This window comes from Idiotropiscis lumnitzeri, chromosome 1 (assembly GCF_059441095.1).
Source record: "Idiotropiscis lumnitzeri isolate Australia: NSW breed Sydney's pygmy pipehorse chromosome 1, RoL_Ilum_1.0, whole genome shotgun sequence".
In the NCBI taxonomy this organism is placed as follows: domain Eukaryota; kingdom Metazoa; phylum Chordata; class Actinopteri; order Syngnathiformes; family Syngnathidae; genus Idiotropiscis; species Idiotropiscis lumnitzeri.
Window position 1 is genome coordinate 14,779,270 of NC_142391.1, and position 14,102 is coordinate 14,793,371.

Sequence of the window (14,102 nt, forward strand, 5' to 3'; positions counted from 1 at the left end):
TCCACGACCTCATTTTATGTGGCCCGCAAAGGGCAAATCATGTGCGTCAACTTCCTGTTTCTAGGACATTTTCTTCACTTTTAATAACATTGATATATGAGATATTGCCATTTATTTGTTATCAATCCTCCCCTTTTACAATAAATTGAATAATAATAATAATATTCCCTTTATTAGTCCCACAATGGGGAAATTTGAGATTCGAACCCAGGCCTCCTGGGGAGACTGGGTCCTGAACGCGGCGCCTTAGACCACTCGGCCATCCTGGCAGCCAATTTTATTATTATTATTATTATTATTATTAACATCAAACGTCAGAGAATGTTTTTTCTTGTTTATTTGATTTTTCATCGCATTGTCTATATTCTGCCTTTATAACAACTTTTCCTCATTTAGCATGCTCCAGCTGCAGCTTCTTTGGCTCCGTGCAGTCAGTGTCTCATTGACAATTAGATTCTGACGATTAGTAATTGACACTCATGTGCACTCTTTCGAGTGAACGGCTCCCAATACACATCATACCTCATGGATGATCTTAAGGATTTGAAGTGTCAAATTAGCATTACAAATGGCGTCACTTGCAGAAAATCTCAATTTAAATATTGCATATGGAACATTATTCGTGAGTTGAGCAGTTTAGGAATTAGACTAGGTCTATTACTTTAATCATCAATTGTTTTTTTTCAGATTTTCTTCCCCTAAATTATTAAGCAGACCTTTGAGGCAAAGTGCCTCTTACAAGTTTTTTTTGTTTTTTAATGTCACAAAGATGACGGACACTTGACATGTTCTTAGTTGAACATTTTCCAATCTTCTGAGGGCAGGGGTGTCAAACTCCAGACCTCAAGGGCCGGTGTTCCGCATGTTTTCCATCTCTCCCGGCTGCAACCCACCTGATTCAAATGAGCAGGGTACTTATCAGATTTCTACAGAGCTTGCTGATGATCATTTGAATCAGGTGGGTTGCAGCCGGGAGAGATTGAAAGCATGCAGGAAAGCGGCCCTCCCAGACTGGATCTTGACACCTCTGCCTTAGATGTACTAACATGATGACTAAAAAGTTGTACAGTGAAACTTTGGATGCAACGGCAAAGACAACAAAATGACAAACTGACCATCTTGGAAAAAAAACCCCACCAATTACAATCCAGACACAATTCAAACATTTCACACCGTTTAACTGCGTTCAAAGACAAAGTGGATAAAAAAACCGAGTCTGTTTTGCGTGAGGACACGGAATTGTGATCAACTTGGCTTACTAGCTAAAACTAAATTAACTTGAAACAAATCCTACAGTTTGACAAGTACGTAAGAATGTAAGAAATATATTTTCGAAATGTGAGATACTTAAGAGTACTGAACTCAAATTTAAACATTGAAAAAGGAGATAGGTACTGTATGTTTTTTAAAGTTGCTAACCATTAAAGCTTACTTTGAGCAAAGTAAAAGAACCAATCACTCGCCTTGTTTGAGTTTCCGTGGGTATGTAGGAAGCCTTCGAGTCAGCTCATCTCTTTGAAAGAACGCGTCTATGCAATATGGATGCCGATATAGCTGTATTTTTCTTTTTCTTTTTTTTATATGAATACTTAAAAAAAATCTGCAAAACACTACACACACATACACACACACTGTGAGGCGGCTGGGCTATCTTTATAGAATTAGTCATAATATACAAGGGATTTCCCTCCCCTTTTCTACTTCTCGGTAGTGCTGCTGCCGTATGTGGTCTTTGGTCACTAGATTTATTTTTATGTGCCTTTTTTTACAACAGTAAGTGTGACTTGTAAAACATGAACTAATGGGACGTAGCAGCCTTACTCATAAGAATACCACAAAATTTGTATAGAAAAGCTGAATGAAGGAACAACCAATTATTTTTTTTATTACATTTATTATTGCATATGATTATTATTTCATTACATTCTTTTTTGGTAATGATTTGGATAAGGGTGCAATATTTACTTATTTATTTATCGTTTTTACTGAGTCACTGGGATTGTAACTGTCCAAATCCATGAATTATACGGGCCGCTCCCTTCCGTTCCACATCTATGGGCGACTATATCTTTGGTGACCTTTTGTGACATTTGGCATCAATAGAATTATTCACCAACCGCCCATCACGAGCATCGTAAATGCATATCCCATCTGGTCGTCATCCTCCGTGGACCAGGAAGTCGCCTGCTAACTAACAATGAGATGAAAAAACACAAATTTGATGCTCCGCTTGTTTTGTCGTTGACTTCTGTTCAAACCTTTGTTAATAGTTTGTGTAACATTCCAGTTTTATTTGCAAAAACACCAACATTAATGAAAAAATATGATGCTCCGTACGTGCAATATGCTAACGTGTTATACAGTACATATTCATTTTTAGTTTTATTACCCATGTATTATATTACAGTATTATAAAATATTTAAAAATATGTTTGTTATTACAATGATCCTCATCTGTTTCAATGATGTGTATCAAATTTTTTCTTTTTTATTTATATACATTTAATGTGGTTTCCTGCTTTTCGGTTCTCAGTAGGCCTTGTCCGTCACATGGATGAATGAGCTGATAAGAAACAGGTTTGGTCTCCTTAGACGATCAATCTGCATGCGTGTGTTGACAGAATGCATTGTCATTCATGCGGCAAATGTATGAAAAGCATTCTTCTTTCATTTTTTTCAGTCACATGCAAGACCAAAAATTCCTCCAACCTTTTGATAACAATCATTATGTAGAGTAGTCAGAATTTCAGTGTTGTGTAATGCTGCTTTTCGAACGGGCGTGCCAGGCGCAGCTAGCCAGACCCTTCCTGGCTACATATATTAACACATTTACTAGCGCTCCATTGGGAGGCCGAGCATCCATGCTTATCTCCGCAAGTCATCATAGGTCGATAAAGCATGGAGGTGCAGCGTTCCATCCTCTCATCACCCTTCTGCTGGGTTTAGCAGCTCTGCTAACCCATCAAATTCAACCGATCAAAGTCAAATAATGATTATTAAAATAGTTATCAATTAATTTTGACACTTCTTTTACAATTGACATGTTATTGGCTCTTATGTAGTACATTTTTAATAAGGACTATCCACAGTTGAAACCAGAAATACTTTCACTTCAGCAAATCTCCATTGGCAATGACACACCTTTGCTCGTAGCCTTTGAGACGGCGAGAGATAAATAATTACAAACCGCGTTGAAAGGTAACATTCATTCATTGTCAGTTGAAAACAGTGCTCTGTAAACAGATAAGTAATTGACATTCTGAAGGAACTGAGAGCTCCATCCCATCCCTTTATTGAACAAACTATTGATTAGGAGGCGTGACTTAATACTGTTAGCCACATATAAATTGTAAGTGAATCTCAATCAAGTGATTAGAGTCTGCCTTAACTAATATTGGTGCAAGGGGTTGTTGGGTCATGCATTGTCATTGATTTCTCATTAGTAAGGACCTTGGAAAGGTGCTTATTCGATCACTTGAATCAGAACAGTCATGTTCAATTAAAAGCCTTTGGTTTTTTTCATGCCTTATCTTTATCCCGCCCTTCTGTCACCTCTCCAGAGAACTTCTTTTGTCTTTGCTGCGAGCCGCTGCAATCGCCTCTTTTATGTTGTCTGCTGTATTTAGACACGTCAAAAGAGTTGTTGCTGGGTGTGTCTGATTGCAATCACACGCACACACACACACTCAGCTTCCCGTGTGTTTGTGGGCACTTTCTTGCCCAGAAACCATCACCTCCTCACACAATAACCAACTGTCCCAGACATTTCTATCACTCAGAGGCCGAAAGCACATCGATGGAAATGACAAGAACAGGCTCCTCATACAGTCCAAATAATAGCTGGATCACACTGTACAATAGCAATAAGGGTGAGGAAAATCACTTACCACCTACCCAATTCACACATATGCACGCACAAAATTATAACACTATTACAGTGCTCATATGGGCAGAACAATGGTGGCAGTCGGAAAGCCTGAAGACAGTGGGTGTTGCGAGAACTCCTTTGAGGGAAAAGGGAAGGAAGAATGAGTAAAGATGCTAATGGGTGTGTGCGTGCATGGCTGACAGAGAGCGAGAGAGAGAGAGACGGCTCTACGTGAGCATCTGTAGCGTGAAGTAACAAAATCTGTTCTTAAACAGTCAGATCATCGTTTCTTCTGCAAGGTCTGCTCACTCATGTTCCATATTGTTTGTTTTCCAGATACACAGACATGTTAATTTGTATTTGAATTATGTTCCAATGTGAATACGAAAATACTCTTAAATATACTTGCAAGTCACCATCGTGTGTTGCCCTTTCAATTTGTGTCTTTTAAAATGTCTCCCAAAAAGAGGTCACTTAATTGAGTTATTGCCTTCTAAAATTGAGTCTACTGAGAATAACATATGACCAGGCGATAAAGGAACACTTGACAATGAGAAGTTCAGTAGAGAAAATGGTAAAAGCTGATTCCAATGAGCCAAATGCAATCAGTCACTCAAGCGTAATGTGGTTTGCGTGCAGCTTATGTTTAACTCAATAAAGCAACAGGTAACAAGGCTGACGCTGAGGACGTAAACAACTCAGAAGAAAAGGTTTCAGAATGAGAACTAGGAGCATTTTTCTTAAAATCCTGCCAGAGTCATCCAAAAAAAATATGAGCCTAGTAGGTCTTTCACTGGTCGTAGTATAATGCACAATTAGCAGCGTGACCCTTTTCACAGAGGTTCCCATGCACATTACCTTCTCACTCCCCTTGGAGAAACTCTTTCTCACTCATGTCCAGGGGCCAGTTAAAATTACACTCCCTTGTTAAAATCCACTTAATTGGAAACACACAGCACTGCACAAATAATCACCTGCCAACAGGAAGGCCAGGTTGTCTATATGTCTGGTAGTCCAGACTTTAGACTAAATCAATTGGAAAGAATTGTAAGGAGCTGTTAAATTATGGAAATATGATACTACTGTGCGAGTCGTGGTTTGAGTTGGGTAGAAATTAAATCCATACAAACTTCATAGTGCATCGTACTTTATGGCACTAAGCTTTCATGTCTTTGAGAGGCTGAAATAAACACTTTCCGGTCCATTTCACAAGATGGCACCTGCTGGTTTTAGGCACCACTGCAGTCCTTTTGAGGGCTTGTGTGTGTTCGTGATAGAGCTATTATCAGCCGGGCCGATTATCGGGGCCGATATTTGGCATTTTGACGATTATCGGCATCTGCCTGTTTTTAACTTTCATGGCTGAGAAAAGCTGGTTTATTTTGGCTCGTTGCAGCACACTTCTCTCTCTCCTGTGCTGGTGACCCTGCCAGCAGAAGCAGATTGGCACGCCCACAGCACCATCTGATTGGTTCCTTGTGCAGCGGGTAGCCGCCTGTTTACTTTTTCACCTTGACTCTTTGCCTAAATATTAATAAATGTCAGTCAAATAAAACTCACAACAAACAGAACATGATTTACCGTAGTAAACTTTAAAAAGATGTTTGTTTTCATTGAACTATAAGACAGAAGCTGAGCCTGGGAGCTCTGTGCTTGTTTTCTCAGACTTTTAAAACTAAGTTGTCTATTTTTTCCAATATCTAAAAACAACGTGTTGTAAATCACTAAAGTTGTTTAATAAATATGCTCAAAAACATTTAAACTAAGTCAAGTTTTGGAATTTTTTTCAAAATTTTGACACGATTTTTTCAACAAATGAATATCGGCTTCAAATATCGGTCTATCACTAGAGTGCATGTGTGACATACTAGTAGACTGTATAATCAGTGCTGTCAAAGAGATATTAATTAGAAATGTGTCTATTGTATAGTAATTAATCCATCTATGTTCCGTGCGATTTGTTTATAACCAAAGCACAAAAAGTAAGGCGTTTTGTGTTTGGAAGATAATTTCTTTGTTGTAGTAATACTTCTTGGCAAGACGTTTTATACCATTGGAAAGATTGTATAGTTCATTTTTAAATGGTGCCGCATTTGTAAGAAACATGCATTTGTGGCTTGAATCAGGCAAGGTGTGAGACCCACTGGAAATTGAAAAAATATAAATAATTTGGACTCATATATTTTCTTTCAAAATATATTGAATTCTAAACCAATTATGATAAAGCACAGCAATGAATAATTAAAAATTACAACGATACAGCACAGTAATGCGTCCTTGTGAGGCCGCATATGTTGGGCTTGCCGAAATTCATCACCGTTGACTCGTTAGATGGATTGGATGTTTGAAGCTTGAAGAGACAAGACTAATTGTCAAGTTTTCAAGTTTTAAGAAAACTTTATCATAACTAACAGTATAAAGGGTTGTATTAAAAAAGGTACATTAACTGTTTTGCTTGAGAGAAAAAGATAAGTGGAAAAAGTAACAGGCACATGTTAAACCACAACACAATTAATTTTTTTAATTTATTTTTTAAAAAAAGTCTTTGTCGAAAGTAGTCTAAACAGGATAGCTAGTATAAAAATTGGAGGGATAGCTCGATAGATAGAAAATAGAAAATTGTGTATCACCACCCAGGCCAACTGTACATTCCCACAAATAAATACACAACAGCAATGAGCATTGGAGTTTGAGTTTTGTGAAACACAAATTATTGGGTTCTTAAACCAGTATTTTTAAGACATATATAAACACGTTAGTTCAATTTTTCTTAAATTGTACCAAACAGAATTCCTCAAAGTTGAGGTGAAAAACCTTGATAGTGTTTTTCCAAAGGGAATTTTTTCAACATGTGAACAGTTGCGTAACCAATAGATACGGCTCATAATAGCCTAGTACTCCAGTGTGGGTGAAGCAATTGTTATTTGATTTTAGACTTCCATGCCAAAGTCGCAGAAAGTAGAACGTAGACGTCTAATCCACTTTAATTCATTCATTCATGCATCCATTTTCTAGAGCGCATGTCCTCATTAGTGTTGCTGGAAAATGGAGCCTTTAAATAATCAAATATTCACATTATTATTAGTTTTTATTCTGTAAATGTACAGATCTAAATATAATGAAGACTGAAAGAACTCCAAGAGGACTGAGTGGAGAGTAAAACAATGCGATGGCACGCAGGCTGCGATGCGGCAACACTGCTCCTCTCCTCATTTGTCGAATCATTTGCTGAGGCTACGGATTAAATGATGTGATTTATACGTTGCAATAGAAGAGTCCATAAAGTCTCGGAAGAATTAAAAAAAAAAAAGAAGAAAGAATTGAAAAAGTCCTAATTTAGATGTGGAGTTGACTTGAAGCGATGCAATGTAATTAATTACCTCACTTCTCGAGCAAAATCAGCTGGGATAGCCTTCAGCTCACCCGTTACCCTAACAAAGACACACGCGATACAAAATGGATGGATAGATGGGGAAAATGGCAAGACCAGCTAGAAATGTACAGACAGGAGTGCAAGTGAGAGAGCACAGAGGGAATATCCTCGACATAGTCGATAGGTCACGGACTTCTCAACCCCCAAACACACGCACACCCACACTCAAGCGGCATCTGCTGTCAATAGATGCTGTCACACCGCACTCTCTGCTGGGGCCGCTCGTCACAGATGTTCTCAGCGAGGTCCCTTCCTTCCCTCACTCTTTGGGAGAGTTCAGACGATTCAGTCCCAGAGAGACAATGAAACAGGAAGTGTGTTTCTGTTTAACAGGACAGCAAATATCCGTGTTCTCTCTCTAGTTTAATGCGAGACTCGATGCAGACTTGGCTGTTTTCTTTGACTGCCTGGAAATGGAAGCACCTTGAATAAAATGACTGTAATTTTCAAAAATGCATGTGTCATATTTTTGCAGAACCTCTTAAAAAGGTGTATCGCAGGTTGTGTACAAGGCAGACGGTGTGGTTAAAGAGTCAAATGTGAATAAACACGTATGCATAATTGTGCGTGCGTGTCTAAGCATCATCAATATCACCCACAAGGGTCTCCCTGCCACCTTACTGATGGGGATTAAATATTTATGAGCATGTTTATTCATGTCCAGCAGACATCAGCGTTTGCACACACACGCACACACACGGATTACCAGAGCGGCAGGAGGGAAGACTAAACACTCCACCAAACACATTTTTGTCCACGTTATAAAAATATAGTAGAGATGTAATAAATTAATTTGAATTCATTCATCCTGAGCTGAAGTGGAAAAGACCCCCCCCCCAAAAAAAATGGCGTGCGTTTGTGTTTCTTTGTCTTTTAGACGGTGCCAAAATGGCGCCATGTGAATCGTTTTACAGTCCGGCATGAGTATAAAAACTTGAGCGCTTTGGTTTGCATACACATTATGCTGCACATATACGATATGCAGTTAGCTAGCTAGCCATGTGTGGTCACTTTAGAGCGCCTCGTTGTAGGCCGTGAGAAAAACACCTCACAGAGAAAAGGTGAAAAAGTGAGAGGAGATAAAAAGTTTGACTTGTCAGCCGGCATGTGAACCGGTGCTTCAGGCTGGTGTGGCTGAGCTAGAGTGCCTCGTTGTACACAGTGTGGAAAAGCCATACGACGAGCTGGTGGGATATATTCCAGCTATTGGAGGCTTTAAAACAGGGGTGGGTAATTAATTTGACAAAGGGCCACATGAGAAACCAGAACTTTCATTAACTTTATAAGGCCTTTCCCCAAAACGTCCACCAAAATATATTATTTCCTCTTATCACAGCCAATACAGACAGACCTTAAATGAACACATCTCAGTCATCAATCCATTTCATTTTTTCTTATAGTGGTTGTCAAGATTAGAGTCACAGGTAAGGTGTCATTTATCTCATTAAACATAGAACCCCTTTTTCTCCCTCCACCAAATTTAATACCAGTTGGACCAGCAGTGGTATAAAAATGACAATGTCTTCGTCTGTTTTTGTAGCTACGCATGAATACATTTTGACAACACTGCCAACATTTAAAAAATGCAAACTGCAGCAAAATTTAATCCCTGTCACATATTTCTGCGTTTTAAAAATCCAGAATTCACATTATATTTAATTATATATATGCAAACTGCATATTTGAATTTTTTTCCACATGGTAGGGCAAAGGAAAGTCTAAAAATGACTGACACTTGAACGAGTTAAATGTTCGCAAGACCATCATGCATGAACTAGCACTGACAAACAACCTTCCCCTCACAAATGAACGCCTTCCGCCCTCGCCTCTAAGCCACGTTTAAAACATCATTCGGTGACATTTTAAATGAATGGCTAAGATAGAGCTGGCAGCCACTCTCCCCATTACATGTCAGCGGAACTGATTTAGAAGCTGTCATTTTAGGCGGAAGAAAAAGTCACAGTGTCACTTTAATTTGTGCTGTTTGCTTTTTATGAGAATCTAAAAACGGAATGAGGAATCTCTCTGTAGTGGGATCCAAAAAATCCACATGATTTAAGATTGATTTAATGGTGGAAGAAAAACATTATAAAAAGATTGCTTCACATCATTCAGTGCTAATTGATTTTAACTCAGTGAGAATATTGCAGTTTTTGTTCAACAAAATAGTTACGGATTAGAATTTTAGTCAAATCAAACAAAACATGAAAACTAAAACACTTTTTTTTTCGCCGTCCTAACTATTCATGACTATTAATTCGTAGAAAAACGAAAAGATTTTGTGCAACAATTTGAAGACAGACAATGACAATGGAGATGACTTATATAAGGGTCTTGGATTTATGATGGTCTCAACCCGCAGCGTTTTGCGGTTATGAACCAGTTATGACTAGTTTGGGCCTCTTTCAGTGCGCAAGACAACCACAGAAGTAGCGGCACTAGTCACCCTTTTTTTTTTGTCACTGCTTTTCATTTGATTGCTTTATAGTTATCCCTTAGATTTTGGAATTTTTATTCACTCCAGTAAAAGAAGTTAAAGTGAAATGTGTCTAATGCAAAGCAGAATTGGCCAACACAACAGCAAGATGCTTGGTACATATCACACAACATCACAGCTGCCAGTGCACCATATTGAAAAAAAAAAAAGAAAAACACATAACGACAATCATGCGTGAGCATCTTTTGCCCACCACTGACACCCAGTCACTCAATACGCGGACTGGCTAACGCTAAGCCAGTTAACAGCCAACCGCTAACCACACTTTAATTCGCTGACGTACACGTCACTCACCAGGCCGAGACCTGCCTTCCAAAACAACTACATTTATAGAATACTTGACAATATAGAGTGTGATGGCAATCCTAAGCGGATAAAATAACACCTGGACCTCATATGTACTTATTTGTATTATGTGTTGGCATTATTTATCCAATTATTAATGAGAGAAAACTCGGCTCAAACAATATTTGATATTTGCATCCCAAATTTAAATATTTATTGTATTTCTGAGTTCACAACTGCCTTAAATCAGAATCAGAAATCCCTTTATTGTCATTGCACTCAAGTGTGCAACGAGATTAGAGAGCAAACCTCTCCAGTGCAATACAACAATAATTCAGATAAATATATAAATTAGATAAATAAGAGAATAGTTAGTGCAATGGAAAATAATACTGAATAGGATATAGAAATAAATAATAAATAAGTCAATGAAGTTTTAGAGATGATTCTCAGGATTCCATCTGACGCCATCAATATTTGGATTACAAACTCCATTTAAATTGAGGACCCCCTGTACTGTACTGGAGATATTTTGCATTTATTGCAGAGCAGTGATTGATTGTCGAGGGAATGTGTCATTACCCTTATAGTGTTAGTGTTGTATGTATATCAGGGGTGGGAAAATGATGGCCTGCGGGCCACCTATGGCCCAATTTGTTCTTTAATTCAGGGGAGACATGGAATAAATCAATATTTTCAATTGAACTCCACATGCGTCTGTTTTGCACACTTGCCAGCGTCTCTCATGGGAGGACCTTTTTCTTAGTATTGTAAACACACAGGAAGACATCGACTAGCACCGAAGGGCTAATTACCAGCAAGCAGCTTGAAACACGCTGACACACAGTGAGGGATGAAAAGAGGGGGGTAAAATAGACACGCAGTCATCTCGCTTAACGGAAAACAATAAGCTTGTTTTTTTGGAGGCGGTGGATGAAACAGGTGTCACATCTGCAGACGGCGCTGAGTCAGCCTTTTAATAAGCAGCTTTTTACGACGTTTTAATACCGCGGCGACAGACTTATGAATGGAGACCGCATGAGAACGAGCGTTAAATGTATGCTTTTTATTAAGGGGGGGTGTGAGAGGAAGACCTCTTGCAGGAGTGTGTAAATCCGCTTGGCGCCACAACAGAGACGTGAGAATATTCACAGACCCAGAATCTCCACCATCATTCCTCATTTATTTCCACACACAATGTGTTGTGTTGGGGCTTGCTCAGCATATAACATCAGCACCCCCCCCCCCCACCACCACCACCACCCACACACACACATTTTCCACATTTAATAAGATCCCCTGTCACCCAGACAGCAATCAGTGAACTTTCAGAACAGTAAAGAACCGACTCATCAATTATTTTTTTTCAATTGCCAGGCCACTCATCGTCAATTAGAATGCGCAAGCATTATGTTGCGTTTTCAGAATGAAGTGGTCCGGACCACAAAGACCTCATTGCATGATGCAGCTATGATGAAAAGGGTCACTTAAACAGGTTCCACGAGGGGAGGGGTGGGTGCGACATGATTAGAGACTTCAGTAAATATCATCCATAGATAACATGTTTACTAGTAAATTTCTGTTAAGAAAAAAAAACACACCTTCCAAACAATGCTAACAAAAGGTACTAGGCGTCAAGACTAAAATGTGTACGCAGCCCTGTTAACACTCGTGAGACAGATTCAAGTTGCATTGTCACAACTGTTGAACCACTGCCAACACATAAACAGTTATGTGCACAAGGGGGTGAGGTATTTCATGACAAGCATTTAAAGCACTAATAAAACACACTCACCGCTATGTAAATACACAGCGGCTTGGCTCACACAGGCTGTCATAACTTGGTGTTAAAAAGCTTTGAATGTGCCCCAAAAGACGATTACGTGAAGTATACAAATGAAAGCTGAGGGTATAATTACATCAAATATGGAAAGTGATTGTTAGGAAAACATTCTTAGAATGTAATAACTGGCTAAGTAAATGATGTTGTTTTTTTTATTGCACATACTGAATAATGCCTGAGGGCGGTTCTGTTAAAATCAATGCAATTTAATCTCGATCTCAATTTGATATACCACAGTATGATATCGTATACTGACGTCCTATAATGTTTATTTAACGCAAAATGAATTCTTCTTAAAAATAAGAAAATTGACATCTTATCAATTACGACAGCATGTCTAGTAAAGTAAATAACAATAGAGAGGTTCTGAGTTTGAATTTTAGTTTGGGCTTTCCCGTGTGGTGTTGGTATGTTCTCCCCGTGCTTCAGTTCTTTACGGCTATTCCTCCCGTATTCCAGAAACATGTTAACTAACGTGTCCATAAGCATAATTTGAATGTGAAGTTGTTTGTCGATGCATGCCCTGCACTGCGCTGATGGAGTCATCTCAAATCATCTATCGCAATTGAAAATGATGAAAATAGCATTCATCCGTTCCAACATAGTAATAACATAATTGAATAGAATGGAAAGCATTCAACTGTTTGTCATTCATGATTTAATGCGGCATCCAATTCAGTGTGCTGCTCCCTCTGGAGTGCCTTTCTTGGCCACCGGGAGGCAGTATTGAATAAGACAGTCATGCAGACACAAACATAGAGGAATAGACTTCTTCTTTCTGTGCCACTACTTAGTAATTTACTCTGATATTAGTAATTTTTTCAAAGTGTATAAAGACTATATCCTACCAGTGAGTGTTGTTAACGTATATTATCTGTCTACGTGTGTCGTTCCACCGTTTGTGTTCACTATCCATTTCTCAACGATTCGCGAAACCGTGACTATCAATTAGCATGTCAATAGTATTTTCTATTCATGTAAACATTAAGATAGTATTATTATGACAACATGTTTTAAAAACTCAATATGTAATTCTCTTTGTTTTATGTTTGGTTTGACTTTAACTGAGTGAGCCATTAAACAGCTTGGGGAATGTTTTCTGATGTAATGCACGATTTGCTGAATTGCTGCGTATTGTGAAATGAGATGAGCTTACTACCACCATAAAGCACTCCCATTCCAAATTTACACACACAAAAACGGCCAAATGACTGCTTATATGTCCTCGAAATAAATGCACTTGAATTAAAGATGCCCTATTATTTAGAAAAACAAATGAATTCATTAGAAGCCAAAGAACACTTCTTAACCCGGGGTGCAAATAATTAAGGAGGGCAGTGTATGTGCTTAAATGAGCAAGTGGTGATTTTGCATTTCATTGGCAGTCTGGACGTGCAGTGAACATCTTTTGTGTACAGTACAATACATTTGCATTTAATCTTTAAAAAAAACTGTTATTTATTCATATTTCTAATTTACATGTAAGTGCGGCGCTTTTTCACACGGGCCATACAACATAATTTACATAAAGTGTGTGTGATGTGTTTCAGTGCCTTACAATAATAAATATACATTTAATTACCCTGTCCGGGATTTGCCAGAGTGAGTCATTCGCATGACATGTGTGGCACAGTTTTTACACTGGATGCATTTCCTGACACAAAGCAAAAATGATCTCGCCAGCATACCCAACTGGATGTTACCGTCCGTTCCGTCCGGGATTTAAATTCCAGTCTGAAGTCAGTGGTTTTACCAAGTGAGCCATGCGCCGCTGAGGCCGACTAAATGACTGTATTTTAAAGTTGGTCATCATGATGAGTATGCTGGAGAAAGTTTTCTTTCTGACTTGGAGTAAAAAGTTTGAGAATCATATATCAAACTCAAATCCGCCACATTATTTTTAGAGGCTCACTAAAGCAAAGCACAAGTGTGTACTTGATGATTCTTGTTCATTTAAACCACAACGACGATCCGTGATAAATGAGTGTGATTGAATAATTTAATTGTCCTGCTGCTCACTTAACAAAATGAATAAAAACATATTCTTCATTTGTAGGTAAATTATAATTTTCCAACCATTTATGTGAAACTGTTTCATTTGCCACTGTTCGAGTAATATATTTTTATGCATCTACATCAAGGACATATAGAGGCAGGCAGAACAATCAAATGTGCC

The 14,102-nt window shown here is 38.5% G+C and overlaps 1 protein-coding gene across 1 annotated transcript in view; it reads right to left on the reverse strand.

The window, feature by feature from the left end:
- The window catches only part of scaf8 (SR-related CTD-associated factor 8), a 70,568-nt gene that overhangs the window by 24,417 nt on the left and 32,049 nt on the right, over positions 1-14,102 (reverse strand). The window lies entirely within an intron of this gene.